The sequence below is a fragment of the Triticum aestivum genome, chromosome 4B, assembly GCF_018294505.1.
Source record: "Triticum aestivum cultivar Chinese Spring chromosome 4B, IWGSC CS RefSeq v2.1, whole genome shotgun sequence".
Taxonomy (NCBI): Eukaryota; Viridiplantae; Streptophyta; class Magnoliopsida; order Poales; family Poaceae; genus Triticum; species Triticum aestivum.
In genome coordinates, this window is record NC_057804.1 from 322,665,208 (window position 1) to 322,682,124 (window position 16,917).

The window sequence follows — 16,917 nt, forward strand, 5'->3', positions numbered from 1 at the left end:
GGTTTACCAAAGTTGCATTGTCAACACTCTTCAAATGAGCTCCAACTTGGTGATAAACCACATTTATATATGACACTTGATCCTGTTAATCTTCATATCATTTGGAATCCAGTTGCTTGCCCAAACCACCAACAAACACCTTCTGCCATTTTTCTAAAATCACCAATTTGGCCACTTCCACTAATCTCCATGAGCTCTCCTTTTTACCACAACCCATACTAGTGCCCCTCTACCTCTAGTGTGCTTCCCTGCCCGAGAGGCAATGATGAAGGGGGACAGGGATCCACTTTTCTTCTCTGGACAACACCATTTCCACTCTCTCTCAACTCCCTCTCCCCTCCAGTGGATCCCCAGGGCATCCAATGCCATTGCCACATTGTTTACTCCCCAATGCCATTGCCGCACTCCCGTCCACCTCGGCCCGCCCAAGCGCGCCAATCGACGCGCCTCGGCGTCCGCAACATGCCACTGCCTAGTCCCCCTCCTCCTTCTCCCTCCTGCTGCCCTCTCGCACATGCGCCAGAGCCGCCCGAGAGCCCCAATGGGCGAGCCCACATGCGTGGCGCTCTGCCGCTCTCTCTCTCTCCTTCTCGTGCGTCCTCTGACCGACAACTATTCTTCCCGTGCTCTCCTTGCTCCTCCATGACCGGAGCAGTGCCGCCGGCCGCCGCTTAAATTCGTGGGCCTCGACCCCTCTCTCTCCCCCCTGAACACTCCTGCACCCTCTAATCACCACCGCCAACTCACCCCGTGCTCCATCCCCTCCTCCTTGTGCCTTCCACGCCTTGCCGAACCCCGCCATCGCCTGTTCCTGCTGCGGCCGAGGCCTCGCTCGCTCTAGCGCTCCCCGGCGGAAACTGGGTCCCCAGGTGGATGCGGCCCATCCTCCCGAGCTCGCCGGAGTCCAGGCGGTCGCCGGAGGTGGCCGGAGCCACCGGAACGGGCACCGGCAAGCGCTCGGCCCCGCCTCCTCTGCCTCCTCCGTCGCGCGCGGGAGGAGGGAGACGACCCTGCGGGTGGACCCCGCAGGTCAGTGACCCCGTCAGCAGGCCCCTCCGTTTAAGTGGAGACGCACTTGGAAAATACGCCTCCCGCGTGCACCCTGCGCGCGTGCGGCTGAACCGATGGGCCGGCCTAGTTGCGCCTTGGCGCTAAACCCCGCCCGGTGCACGCTGTCGCCGCTGGATTGGGCCCATTTAGGTAAATCCCTTTTCTTTTTCTTTTTCTGTGGACTGGTAAAATCCATAGAATATTCAAATTAACTCCAAATTTGATGATTCAAATTTCTAGTGACTATGAATCATGATCTACCTGCTGGTGCAACATGCACATTTTTCTAGAGATTTTTCTTCACAAACATTTATCAAATATTGTTTTTCCATTTTTGTAATGAACTTTAGAAAATCACAGAGAGCCCATTTTTTATCCAAATTCCATGATTCAAAATCCTAGATGTCTATAAGTTCAAAACTTAGTTTTTGAACATTTTTACTAGTACTTTCTGTATCACCTCAAATAATGGTCTATTTCTTCATGATTGTCAACCTTGCAAATCCATAGAATACTCATTTGAACTCCAAATCCAGTGAAACCAACTCCTAGATGCTTCTAAAATCATGATTTGTTAAATGGGCATCTTTGCTCATTTTCCAAAAATATATTTCTGTACACTTCTTGCAAATCCATAAACCCCTTGATTCCATCATATTTAAATGTTCAGAGATATCCACTGATCCAATTCCAATGAAACCACTCTGGTTATTTTTCATATAACCAGAGATGTTCTAGAAAAGTCAAATTAATATTTTTGAGAGCACTTTTAGTTTCTGCCTTGTTGTGTTGCTTATGATGGTTGCTTTGGACGATAGTTGACGAAGTAGACAAAATGCTTGGAGTTGGACCAGAGATATTTGAAGACCTCGAAGACTTTGTTAAAACAGGCAAGCTGCCCTTTGACCATGTCTATGAAACCCTTTTTATGCATGTCATATAGCACCATATTGTTGTTGCGACGGAATCATGATGAGGTGGTAACCACTTTGATGGTTTGCCACCGTACTTCCTCGTTGATACTTGCATTATGCATGACCCTACCTTCTTATGAGGGTTATGTCGGTGGGGGTAGATAGGATGCTAAAGTAGTGCTACGCAAAAAGGGACGGGAATATGCATGGTGATGGAGACAAAGTATTTTCAAAAGACTTTTCAAAAACCCCATCAGGTGCCACTTATGCCCGGGGGAGATGATGAGTTGGGTAGCCACTTGATGATGAAGTGATGTACCGAGGCAAGTGTGTGTGTTGTTTTCAAAACGGATTGGTTTAAGTTGCGATCGTTATTCCATCCTTACATGCGCAACCACTCTACCCTTATATGGGAAAGGGCATTATTGATTATCTAGGCCGATGCTAGCTTGAAGCCCGCATTACTAGTGACGGGGGAGAGTTGGTTCTCTCTCTCGGGACGGGGTCGTGCCAGGTAGGGCGGGCATGACTGTTTTCACAGGGCACCGGATACACCGTTGTGTCCCCTAGCGGATGTTACGATCTTGAGTGAGTCTTGTATGATGTACATCGTGAGGATACGGAACAACGCATGGACTCTTTGTTAGTGTCGTCTAGGGAAAGATAGTGATCGGGTGCTTACCCCGGGTACTTGAGGTACCGCGGGTCGTGGATGACATGAAATTTCCCGGATCTTGTGGGTAAAGTGTGCAACCTCTGCAGAGTGTAAAACTATTCGAATAGCCGTGTCCACGGTCAAGGACAGTTGGGTAACCTCTCTTGTGCTACGTCCACATGTTTACAAACCAGTGTATGTGTTTTGATAAGTGGGAAGAACTACTTGGGTCAAGTCAAAGGACTTGACATGATTGAGTTGGGTTGATGCCCACTCTATTTATGTTGATATCTGTAATCTGTCCTTATGGTTACTTGAATTCTCCCGATGCATTTCTTACAAGTTGTTGAACATGTCATTGCACTCAAAACTAGCTTTCTGCAAAAATTTACCTATATCATGCATTGTGGAATCTTGAACCAAAACATGGGTTGCTTGCGAGTACATTGAAAGTACTCACTGGCTTGCCACTGGTTATTTTATTGGCAAGGCATGAAAGAACCAGATATGATGAAGAATACTTCAGTGACGAACATGCGAGCTAGGACGCTTCCCAATAAGAATGCATGTAGGGTTAAGGCAGATGGCATGGGTCCAAGTTATCGACGAAGATTTCGCTGCAATGTTATACTCAAGACTTGACCATAATGGTCCTACTTGTGTAATACGGTATGTATGGATGTAAGCCTCTTGTTATTCAGCTTCTGTGTGTTCAGTGAGCATTGATCTCTGGGATCACTGTACACGTGCATTCGGTGATCACGACTTATGAGTTGCGGTCCCCACAATGATGGGGGAGCGAGGCGAGCGATGAATGGGCAGTCCCCTTCCGGGTTTTACCCTCTTCAGGGAAACGACGTGGGGGAGTGCATGACTCTTCAGAAAAGTTATTGTTTTGCATTAACTGCTGCGATCCCACTACCCCACGAGCCGCGGTAAAAACGCGAAGTGGACGTTGTATCGGCAGGTTATCGAGGCGAATCGCTGCACATGCAACACTTTTTTGACACGTGTCCGTGCACTATTTGGGGCCTAACCCAACGTGCCCAACGACTCGTATGGCTCAGGCCCGGGGACTTATGTCGGGGCACACAAATAGGGGTGTATGTTTCCCCGTGACTTGTTTACAGACTGTATGGCCAACAGGCCCAAGGACAAGGATTGTAGCACCAAGATCAGACCAAGCAAGAGGGACCAATCCTTTGTAGGATCCAAGTGCAGATTAAGAGAACCTAGATGAGCCAGAGAAGCAAGATACCACTAAGGAAAGAACCTCCCTTGCCGGGTAGGCGAGCCTGACAAGGTTGGGCTTGCCCCGTAAGCAAGCTTCCAGATCATCCCAGCAGGCCTGCCGGGGCTTGCGGAGTCAGGCCACTCCACCGCTCCACCTGACGAGTAACGCAAGCCCTAGATCAGTGCGTTGTCAAGCTTCAAGGTGACTAAGTGGCTACTTTTCGCCGCATGTCAGCCACTTCCTACAGCAAACACCTCCATATGACACCCGTCCTGAGACGTGTCAAGCAAGCAGGTGCGAAGCTGGCAAAACAACCCGACAAGGGCTACCGGGCACGCTGTGATGTGACACTTGATGACGCATTCTCTGTCAGCTTGCAGAGTTAGGTATGATAGAACGGTTTGCTATCTAATTAGTATGTAAAGACTGATTTGCCACTGTGGTGACCCCTTACCTATAAAAGGAGGCCCATGGCAACCATAGAAAGGGTTCGTGAGGTTAGCAAGCTCAAACCCTCACACATCAATACGTGCGTAGCCACCCTAGCCCCGAGGCAACCTTGCCAGGAAGGTGCGCTGCGCCCACCACCACCATTTCCACCATCAATCCACCAAAGTAGGAGTAGGGTTTTATGCCTCGCAGCGCCCGAACTTGGGAAAAAACTGCCCGTGTGATCTCTGCCACACTGCGCTACGCTTCTCTGCTCTTTGTGCAACGTGTCCATCTGCCCGCCAAACCAAAAGGGGCTCGTAGCCCCATAGGTGGCCATGGATCTCCCACGACATTCATGCCTAAGTTGACAAAACATTGCTTCCTCAAATGGTTTGGTGAAAATGTCTGCAAGTTGCATATTTGTACCAACATGAGCAATATCAAGTCACCCTTTTGCACATGGTCTATCAAGAAGTGATACCTAATATCAATTTGCTTGGTGTGAAGATGATCAATGGGATTCTCAGCAATCTTGATGGCACATTCGTTACCACATAGAAGAGGCACATGTCTATAGGTGATACCATAATCCTTGAAATTTTGACTCATCCATAGTAATTGAGTTGCACAATTGACGGTTGCAATGTATTCGGCTTCGGCGATGCAGAGGGAGACATAATTTTGCTTCTTCGAGGACCATCTTACCAAGGAGCGTTCAAGAAATTTACATGCACCAGAGTTGGACTTTCATCCCACTTTGTCTCCATCCAAATCCGCATCGGTGTACGTAATGAGATTAAACTTGGCATCCTTGGGGTACCATAGACCCAACTTTGGGGTGTGAACAAGGTATCTAAGAATATGCTTAACTGCCTTATGATGACTTTCCCTAGGGGAAGCTTGAAATCTAGCACATATGCCTACACTTAAAATGATGTCTGGTCTAGATGCACAAAGATAAAGCAATGAACCCAATCATAGAGCGGTAAATAGATGGCTCGAAAGGGATACCGTTTGTGTCTTCAGTTAGTACATTTTTTGTTGGCATGGGTGTCTTACATCAGCTAGCGTTTGTCATGTCAAACTTCTCTAGAATATCCTTGATGTATTTTGTTTGAGACAAGAAAATTCCTTTTTTAAATTGTTGAATTTGAAATCCGGGAAAGAACTTAAAGTTTGCGTTGACTGACATTTCAAAGCTCTTGGTCACGGAGGCCGCAAACTTCTTGCACAAATGAATATTAGGAGAACCAAAAATGATGTCATCTACATAGATTTGGCATAATATCAAATCACCCTTTTCCCTCTTAATAAAAAGAGTGGGATCGATCACCCCTCTCACAAAACCATCATCGAGTAGAAACTTCTTAAGATGATCATAACAAGCATGAGGCGCTTGTTTGAGGCCATAGAAAGCCTTGTGAAGTTTATACACATAGTCTTTGTGATCGGGATCAACGAACCTAGGTGGTTGTGATACATATACTTCTTCTTGTAGAGGACCGTTAAGGAAAGCACTCTTCACATCCATTTGATGTAATGTAAAACCATTGAAAGCAACATATGCAAGTAAGATGCGAATAGATTCAAGACAGGCAACGGGAGCAAAGGTCTCATCAAAGGCCAAATCTTCAACTTGTGAGTACCCTTGTGCCACTAACCTTGCCATGTTGCGACGATTACGCCATTCTCATATTGCTTGTTCTTGAAAATCCATTATGTTCCAATGGCATTATGTTCCTTAGTTGGTCTCTTGACTAATGACCATACTTTGTTGCGTTCAAAGTTGTTCAACTCTTCTTGCATAGAAACGAGCCAATCATTGTCCATTAATGCATCTTGTACCTTGAGTGGCTCAAGACTAGAGACAAACGAAAAGTGAGTAGAAAATTTTGTCAATTATTTATGAGTGACTCTACCTTCCGATATGCCGTTAAGAATTTGAACAACATCAACACGACCGGCTACTCGTGGCATCATGGAGGTTAGGGTTTCACGAGGTTCAACTTCATTTCCATTATCCACATCCTCTACATATGTATCATTAACGTGTGGTGGAAGATCTTCGTCTTCGTATTGCATTTTTTGAGGTTCATCATCAATGATTGCACTTTCTTGTTCTTGCTCTTGGTGATGATCTTGTTCTTGAATGTGATCATGATGAGGGACTTGTTCTCCTTCTTGATCATGAACAACGGGCATAGTTTGAGCAATAGGATCAGGAGCTATGGGTGTCGAAGTGACTTGGGGATGAGAGAAACCTCCATCTTCTTCATCGTCATCATGAGGTTCTTGTTCCATTGGAATAAGAGCACCAACACCCATGGTCAAAATATCTTGAGAGGGATCTTCTTCACCTACATCACTTAGATCAACTTGCTCCCCATGGGAGCCATTAAGTTCATGAAACACCATGTCACAAGTTTCTACAACACATCCATTGGATTTGTTGTAGACTCTATAGGTGTGAGAGTTTGACCCATAACCAACAAATATCCCCTTAATTGTTTTGGATTAAAAATTTCCTAACCGTTCTCTCCTTGTTGAGGATGAAACACTTGCACCCAAATACACAGAAGTACTTGACATTTGGCTTGTTAATGGTTAGGAGTTCATATGGAGTCTTTTCCAATATCGTGTGGAGGAAGAGCTAGTTTGATGCATGGCATGCGGTGTTGACAGCCTCGGCCCAAAAGCTATGTGGTGACTTGTATTCATACAACATGGACCTTGCCATTTCCACAAGTGTACGGTTCTTCCTTTCCTCTACACCATTTTTTTGAGGAGTGTAGGGTGTGGAATATTGATGCTCAATCCCTTCATCACTAAGAAATTCTTCCAAGGTGTAGTTCTTGAACTCAGAGCCATTATCACTTCTTATTGCCAAGATTTCTTTGTCAAACTTGCATTGGGATTGCTTGGCAAAATCAATGAAGGTGATCTTCGTCTCGTCCTTGGACTTGAGGAAAAACACCTAGGTGTATCTTGCGTAATCATCAACAATCACAAGTCCATAGTTTTTCCCACCAGGACTATCCCATGTAGGAGGTCCAAAAAGATCCACATGAAGGAGCTCCAAGGGCCTTGAGGTAGATACAATATTCTTGGGTGGGTGCTTTGATTGATGTCTCTTCCCGGCTATGCATGCACTACACACACAATCTTTATCAAAAGAGACATTGGTTAATCCAAGGATGTGATTACCGTTTAAGAGATCTTGAAGATTTCTCATGCCGACATGGGCTAGCCGACGATGCGATAGCCACCCCTTGTCGCCCTTGGCCATTATACAAGTTGCATGGAATGTGCTCTCTTTCGAGAAATCAGCCGTGTAAAGGTTGCCATCCAACTCTCCAAGAATGGCCACTTCGAGAGTATCTCTCTTAAAGACTTTCACATCAGTTAGTCCAAATAGTGTATCATAACCAACGAAAGCTAATTGGAGAACGGAAAGCAAATGGTATTTAAGGGATTGGACAAGCATGTCATTTGCAAGAGACATGTCATTTGTGATAGCCACCTTGCCCAACCCGAGTACCTATCCTTTTGATCCTCCAGCAAACAAAATTCTCATAAATGGTTGAATAGCTTCCATGAAATCGAAAAGCAATTTGCTATCTCCAGTCATATGGTTGGCACATCCACTATCGATCACCCATTTGAATCCACCAGAGAAAGCAACCTACACACAATTTATGACTTGGTTAGAGGCACCCATTTTCCAATGGGACCTCTCAAGTTAGTCACAAGGGTCTTAGGGAACCAAATAGCATAAACCGAAATGCATTACGAGGACTAACAAATTTCTCATAAACTTCTCCATCCTTAGTTTTACGAAGTACATAGGATGGAGGCATGAACTCTTTTGGCTTGTTGAGAGTGGGCATGCCCCTAGTGGCCTTCCCACTCACAACCTTACATTTCTCCTTGTGCCCATCTCGTACACATGTTTCTTTGAGAGGGGTAGTGCACTTTTGAGAAGATGTCTTCTTCTAGCTTGTGCTTGGGTCAAACCCGAGACCTTCCTTGGCAAACACCTCATTGTGTTGGATCAATACCTTATTAAGGTTCTTTTGTCCTTGAGCACATGTCATGAGTCCTCTCTCAAGTTGTCCCTTTATAAAGTGCTTTCCCTAAAGAATAGATGCTAGGTCACCACTAGAGTTAGTAGTACAAGAATCAACATTGATAATAGGTGAAGAGTAATGTCACGCCTAATATGCGATCCTATCTAAGAGGAACTCGAAGGTCCCACCAAGGATAGAGCCACATATTGAAGACGCTTTGCAAGGTGGATATCATTACATCGTACCATTACATAATAGATGGGGATACATACAAAAGGAATACAATGCCACATGAATACAACAACATCATACATAAGAGCAGAATCCGACTAAAGATGAAACACAAACATAAACTCAAACGACATCCACCCTGCTAGCCCAGGCTGCCGACCAGGAACCTATCCCCCAATCGAAGAAGAAGCAGAAGAAGAACTCCAAAACAAGAAAGCATCACTCTCACGTCAGGTCATCGCATTACCTATACCTGCAACTGTTGTTGTAGTAATCTGCGAGCCACAAGGACTCAGCTGTCCCATTACCATGGGTATCAAGACTAGCAAAGCTTAATGGGTATGGAATGGATAAGTGGTGAGGTTGCAGCAAGCGACTAAGCATTGTATGGTGGCCAACTTACGAGTACAAGAGTAAGATGAGGAACTATGCAAACGGTCACAAACTAGTAACGATCACTAAGTGATCCTGAAATACTTACGCTCAAACATAACCCCACTGTGTTCTCTTCTCGACTCACTTAAAAGAGACAGTCACGGTTACGCACGCGGTTGGTGTATTTTAATTCAGATCTGGTGTCAAGTTCTCTACAACCGGACATTAGAAGTTCCCATCTGACACATAACCGCAGGCTCGGCTCTCCAAATTTAAACCCTGCAGGGGTGTCCCAACTTAGCCCACCACAAGCTCTCACGATCAACGGAGGAAAATCCTCCTCCCGGAACAAGCCGATCAAACTCGGAATCCCGGTTCACAAGACATTCCAACAATGGTAAAACAAGTCCAGCAAGACCTCCCGGCGTGCCGACACCCTGATAGTAGCCGCGCGTATCTTGTCTCAGGCCACGGTCAGATGAACACTATGTACGGCAACTGAAAACCCCAGGTGAAGGGGTGGCACCGCAAGTGGCTCTGTTTGGGACCAACACAATCAGCAATGGCCCCCTTGTATTATGTTGAATTAAGGATCCTCTGGGACGTGACCCCTATGGAAATTAATTGATTAATTCAATAGTATTATGTTGGCAAATGTTAAAACCAATGTTGGGCCTTGCTGGAAGAGTTTTATTCAAAGCGAACTTTCAAGGGGGCCCATAAACCTCAACCATGGAAGGAACACAAAATCAAGGAACATAACACCGGTATGACGGAAACTAGGGCGGCAAGAGTGGAACAAAACACCAGGTAAAAGGCCGGGCCTTCCACCATTTACCAAGTATATATGTGCATTAATTAAATAAGATATATTGTGATATTCCAAGATATCCGTGTCCCAACATGGAACAACCTACAACTGCACCTGCAACTAACAACGCTACAAGAAGGGCTGGCAAAGCGGTAACATAGCCAAACAATGGTTTGCTGGGATGGTGAAAAAGGTTATAGGCTGTTTCATGGCATATTAGGAGGCTTGATAAAACAAGTGGTGGGTAGCACAACATAGCGATAGCATCGAGACAACTAGCATAGCAAAGATAGTAGTGAGATCCAATGTGACGGTCATCTTGCCTGAACTCCCACTAGGGAGAAAACAAGTCCATGAAGAAGACAAACAGGCATCGACGAACAAAGCATAGATGAACGAATCCTCACGATCACAACGAAACATGAACTATTGAGAAGAAGCACAACCGGAAAGAAGCAAACAACATGGTAAACACACAAGCATGAAAAATACATGATGCACAACCAAGTATGATGCATGACAAGGCTACATGATGCTACTCATGGCAAGAGATGACGCATGCAAGAACCCCACATCAAAGCAAGTTTAAATGAGGCCGGAAACAACATATAACAATTCCGGTAAGTCCTCATATGCAAATTTCGAAATTGGTCCAGATGTGAATAACACATTATGTTGAATTTTTTTAAAAACAATAGAATGCACCACGAGGATCTACACGTCTTTCTAGTCAAGTTATGAGCTACACCAATTTGGAGCTACGCACTAGAAGTTATGAGCAAGACAAGTTAAACATGGCATTGATGCAAAATGCGCAAACATCAAGCAAACACACTCAAAACATGGATGCAACAAGATATTATGAAACTATATGCAATTCTAAGCAAGTTTCATATAGAACATGATGAAAACGGAGCAACGGTTCAACACCTACACTCAAAACAAGACATAACAACAATCTTCCCAAAACAGCAAGTAGACACTTTGTAATCATCAAAACAACTTGCCACAGGAATCATATGAGCACTTGATATGCACCCAAAGTAGAGATAACATGCTTCAAATATCATTAAGGTTCATGTTCATAGGCATCAATATTAAACCAATGTGATCAATGCAAAAAGCCACTTTATAACATAGATTAGGACTTGGTGAAAAACCGGGCATATCCATGAGCAGAGTTAATATGATGGCCTGTTGGAGGCAAGAAATAATTAAGCTAAATTACATGAACATGGCATCAAAAGGCATAGAATGCTAATACATATCATGGAGCTCAAATTACACAGCCTGGCATATATATTTTAGCAACAGGTTCTTGGAAATCATCAAGACAAGATGCAGACATGAAGTAGCAGATTCTCAAACGGTGAAAATCTGGGAATGCAAAATAGTAACATTATGATGCCGACTTTGGAGGCATATAACAACAAGCATAGCAATTTTAATAAGCATGCAAAGGTCATGAGAGTGTAGTAGACATGATATACTCCAACTCACTCCATGTGCACAGCTCCATATTATGCATATATTAATAACTATGATTTTGGCAAAATTTAACATGCTGTTAACAGGTTGACAGATTTAGCATGATGGAAACTTGAGAGAAAGAAAAAGACATGTTAAAACAACATTACATAGCAACCAAAGACGTGGCATCAAATTACACATAACACACTTCAATTCAAGTGTTTGGAGCATCTCCAAAAGAGTCATAGATTAATTAATATCAAGCTCACAACATGGCATCACGAAGTTGACAGAAAAATGTAACATCATTTAGGAAAGTGCATACCAAAAAAATATGCTACAGGACTTATATATGGCATCAAATGGCATGGCATGATAGAGCATAACATGAAAATCAAAATAAGATTAGTGAACATCTCCAGATTATGCATGGATTTGATGGTAGCATCAAGCAAACATGGCATCATGATATAACAGTTTCTGACGACAGAAATTACTAAGTGCCTGAAAATAGATAACAGCAAGTAGCCCTCTTCACAAGCTTGTTCTAGTCAACACAAGGCATTCATGAAAACTAGATGACATGATTGTTCTTCTAAACATGTAGGCATGTTGCTCAAAAGAAAATGCTATGAAAAAGACAAATAGGCAAGTTACAACAGTTTTCATCAGATTATATCACTTAGCACTTTTGCAACAGATAAAATCATCTCAAAAAGCAGCCTAACATGAATGCAAATGCAACCAACATGAAGAACATCCAGAGATGAACAATTTGACATATCATACACTTCAGTCAGAGAAACATGCACAAAGTTATCTGCCACCCAAGATGGACATATGACATGAGTTTTTTGGGACTGAAAAAAACCCAGAAGTGAGCATTGGTTAACTAAAGTGCGCACGGGCAGGGGATCGTGGGCACATCACCATGGGCTTCGGCCCACGACATGGAGAGGAGCGGACTGGCTAGGCATGGGCCGTGAAAGGCCAGGTTGGGCCTTGGCTAGGCCGTGGCCCACGTGGCCGGTGCAGGGCGTCATCTCCTCCCAATACGATTGGGAGCGAGGCAGGGCGAGACGGCGGAGCCGCCTTGGGGGCCGCCAGATCTGAGAGGGTGGCCCCGTTCCCGGTGCGGAACAACGACGTCGATGGACATCGGCGACGGGCAGGGGACGGTGACGGCGCGCTGCAGTGGGAGGTTGGGGCGAGCAGGAGCCGGGCGGAAGGCGCGAGGAGCTGGCGCAAGTGGCGGCAGGAGTTCGGGCGAGCAGGCACAGGGCTCGGCCCGGTTCCGGCCTGGGGCGGGCCTGAGATGGGCTCGGCGGGTCATGGTGCAGGGAGGCGCTAGGGGGCGACGTGGTGCGTGGTGAGTAGAGGGGAGCAGCAGCGCTCGTGGCAGCTCGGCCAGCGGCTAAGTTCCAAGTGGCAGCGGCGGGCTGGCGGCGCCGGATCCGAGGGAGGGGGCTAGGGGTAGGGTTTCCAAAATTGGAGGGGTAGACCGTCTATTTATAGCAGGGAAGTCTAGGAGAGGGGAATTTAGACCGTTTTTGGACCGTTTGATCTTGATCGGATGGTCCAAAGCGGAGGGAGGGTCGAGGTGGGTTACTGGGCTGGTTTATCGGGCTGTGTAGAAGGCCATGGGCTGCGGGAGAGAAGAGAGAGGCCCGGCGATTGTTTCCGGAGTCCGAAAGCGTCCGACGTTTGACTGACTATAGTGTGGCTATATGTTTAACGGTTGGGCTATCAAACGAACTCTGAATGCGACGAAATTTGGCAGGCGGTCTACCTACACCAAAATAAGACCGCACACCAACTTTCACCCCATTCCGAAAACATTTTTTATTCCACTTATAAAATAGAATTCCGGAGGTGCCGCGGGCGCGTGTGAGTATGGTTGGGCTCAGAATGGACAACAGAGAGAACTGGAAGACCCGAACGGATGCAAGTTTGAAAAACATGCGGATGAAATGCACATGATGACATGGCAAAGTGCAACATGCAAGCAAATGACATGGCAACGACGGCGAATAACTGGAATACATCTGGGGCATCGGTCTCGGGATGTTACAACTAAGCCTTGGCTAGAGTTTCAAGATAAGTAAGCTTGAGCATCTCAAAGATCTTTGTAAGAAGGGTGAGCTCCTCTTAGTCTTGAGAGACACGGATAGAAGCTCACAATCCTTAGAGAGATAAGCATGAGATTCCATAAGCTTACTTTTATCATTCATCAACTTCTTGCAATAGTTCTTGGACTTTTTCAAGGAGGCAAGTTTTTTAGCATGAACATCAACGTTTGCACCAATTTTTAAGCATGGTTCATCATTTGGTGCTTCCTCATATTGGACTTTCTATTCAAGGATTTCATACTTTTCCTTTTCCTCGGTGACGAGGGTTTCGAGTTCCTTAATGGTGATGGTGTACTTGCTCACCATCTTCATAAGCATACGATAGTGAGCTTTTTTCCTTTAATGGAGGACATGAACTTATTTAGTTTAGCAAGCATAGGATCATCTATATCATCATCATCATAATTATCCTCCGCATCAAGATACTCATCACAAGGAGTAGAAGGAGTGAAAAGAGGATGAGTTGAACATGGGGTTACCTTGACCTTGTTAGGAGAGTTTTGGTCCTCTCCATCTTCTACCACGGCCTTTGCCATTAAGCACTTGTGAGCATTGCCCTTGTAGTCTTTCATATAGTTGTAGGTGACAACATCACCACTCTTGTTGACTAGCCTCAAGGTGTTTTGAGAATCTTGAGATACTCTGGCAACACAACCAACATCATCCGAATCGGATTCTTCATGAGCAACCATTGCTTTCCCATTCTCTTCTTGAGCTTGGAGTTCAAAGGATTTGGCAACTTCTTTTTGGGAAAGGTCTTGGGAAACCTTGCTTTATATTCTCCGTTCTCATAAGGGAAATCGTTGGAGAAGTGGTTGGTTTCTTCACAATTGTAGCATTTTCTCACTTTCTTCTTTTGGAATCTTCCCTTGAATTTTCCTGTGCTAAACTTCTTGATAAAGAGGGCAATGTCTTCATATGAAGGGCTCTCATCAGAGTCAATCTCATCACCATCTTCATCATCATCATCATCATCATCATCATCATCCTCTTCTTCTTCTTCTTCTTCTTCTTCTTCTTCTTCTTCACTTTGCTCTTCCTCACATACATGCTTGGCCTTGAAAGCAAGATTGATCTTTGATGTTGAGGTACCATGCATGGCAAGATGTTTTGTAGCATTTGCCTTTGACTCTTCGAATAGTTGGAAAGTGGATATGATGTCATCCGGAGTCATTTCCTTGAATCCATGATGTTGCGTTATGTCCCACACAATGTGGGGATGATATGGAGCAAGAGCATGAAGTAACTTGTCCACGAGAAACCGCTTAGTAAAGTTGAATCCATCTTGTGTCTTGTCACAATCACAGGGCTCAATGTCGGCAGTGAGACTCATGAGACGCTCAAGGAGCTGCTTGGGGATTCACCTTTCTCCATACAAAAGTTTTGCAATTGACCCTTGGCAATTTCATACTGATCAAGCCGAAGAGTGGAGGGACCGGTCTTAGTCCTTACAATGTTGTCCCATAATTCCTTGGCACTTGTTATGTGTATATAAGTCTCCTTTGCTTAACATTCATTCCTATTCTGATGCACATGATTGAGGTGTCATTGAGATGCTTGTCATAAGTTTCTCTTGGAGTGAGATTCTTTGGGTCGACAAGGTTTTAGCCATGCTCGAGGATGTCCAACATTTCATCATTGGCGTACCTAAGATGGTCCTGCATACCAACTCTACACAAAGCAAAATTGGAACTATCATCAAGCAATTAAGGTTTTCCTCAAGGAATATACTTAGGTTTCTCAAATTGAGGTCTAGCATAAAGCCACGGAACACAAGATTGATCATTGCTAGGAGGTTGTTGGCCAAGTGAAGGAGTAGGCACAGTTGGCCTCGATGCCGCACCACCCGAAAGTGGTGCGAGCATTGTGGTTAATGTGTCTAACCTCATTTGAACCAAGGCCTCAGGAGAAGCATCATGCTCCTCCTTTTGCTCCACCAGAAGTGAAGGACTTGACTTCCGAAGAAGCAGTGCCCTTCTCCTTCAGATCTGCAACAAGGGGAGTCCCATCGGGGTTCATCTTGCTCTAGGGAAGTTAAGCCACAAGAATAGAGCACGAGGCTCTGATACCAATTGAAAGGATCGAGATGAACCTAGAGGGGAGGGGGTGAATAGGTACAATTACAAATTTTAATTTTTACTTAGCAATTTTTAGGCAATAATGCGGAATATGAAGATAAGCCTAACAATTGCAAGTATGATGCTAAGAGCTAAGCAAGATTGTTGGATTAAGGGATCCGCAAACCCTTGCGAGGTTCGAACTCTGGGGTGCGTGCGGAGATCTCAACCTACCCAGCCTGCCTACTCGTGATCCTCCTAAGCCTAGAGCGACAAGCTCCAAGAGACAAAGAGACACAGCAGTTTATCCTGGTTCGGGCCACCTTGCGGTGTAATACCCTACTCCAGCGTTCTGGTGGATTGCCTCGGAGGGCTGAGGATGAACTATTATGGTGGATGAACTGGCCTCAGGAGGTGAGGTGTTCTTGAGCTCAAGAGAGCTGGTGAAGTGGTCGGGTGAGAATGGATCCCTTCCCCCTCTATGGTGGTGGCTAGTCCTATTTATAGTGGCCTTGGTCCTCTTCCCAAATGTTGGCGGGAAGGGATCCCACAACGGCCGGATTTGAAAGGGGACAAGTAGTACAGCTTATCCTGACAAAAGTAGTCTTCGCCTGCGAAAAGCCACTGGTCGTGATACTGCGGTGGGCTCGTCGATGACCTCCGTCCTGCTGTCCTGGCGGTCTTGGTATCGTTGCACTAGAATGGAAACATCTGGCTGATTCCTTGGGACTCCGCGCCTATGGCTTGCCTCCTTTGCACCGAAGAGGGAACCTGCGCTCTGCGCCCTCCTGGCCTTGGTTGTCATGGCTCACATCAACTGAGCCTAGTGAGGTAAACCTTGCATAGAACTCTCCGCCTCTCAGGAGCCAACCTGAGGAGGCTGATCCCCTTGGGGGTCTTGGCGTCGTCCGCCTCCCGAGGCTTGGCCCCTCGCGAGGGTCTTGAGCTATTGATGCTGAAGCTGGGCCATACTAGGTCGTCGAAGGAGCGACGCGGTGGGCCATAGGCAGGCAAGGCTGGATACCTCCATATCCAGGACGCCGACAGTAGCCCCCGGGCCCAAGGCACACTCGGGCTTGGCTTCCAGGCGAAGCCAAAGGACAAGTGCGGAGCACCACAGGCCCTAACCGCCTGCAGCCTGGAAGACGCATGGCGATTGATGGGACATGGGCGACTCCGCTTCCCCATGCTGGCTCAGCAACTGCTCGACTTGACGGGACGATGCGGCATGTAGAAGGTCATGATGGCACGAGGTTGTGGAGGCTGGCAGTTGGCCTCCCTTGGCTATAAATGTGGGGGAGAGGCAGAGCCCCTCGCCCATCTTTCCTCTGCCTTGCTTTCGCCTGCTTCTTCTCTTCTCCACCTTGTTTTCATGGCGCCGGTCAGGAGGTATGCGGCTGAGAAGGGGAAGGCCCCCAGGAAGGGGCCCGATCCTCTCCCGTCGAAGAAGCGACTCCACCTCCCTCATGATGCCAGCATGGGGTGAGTGGTA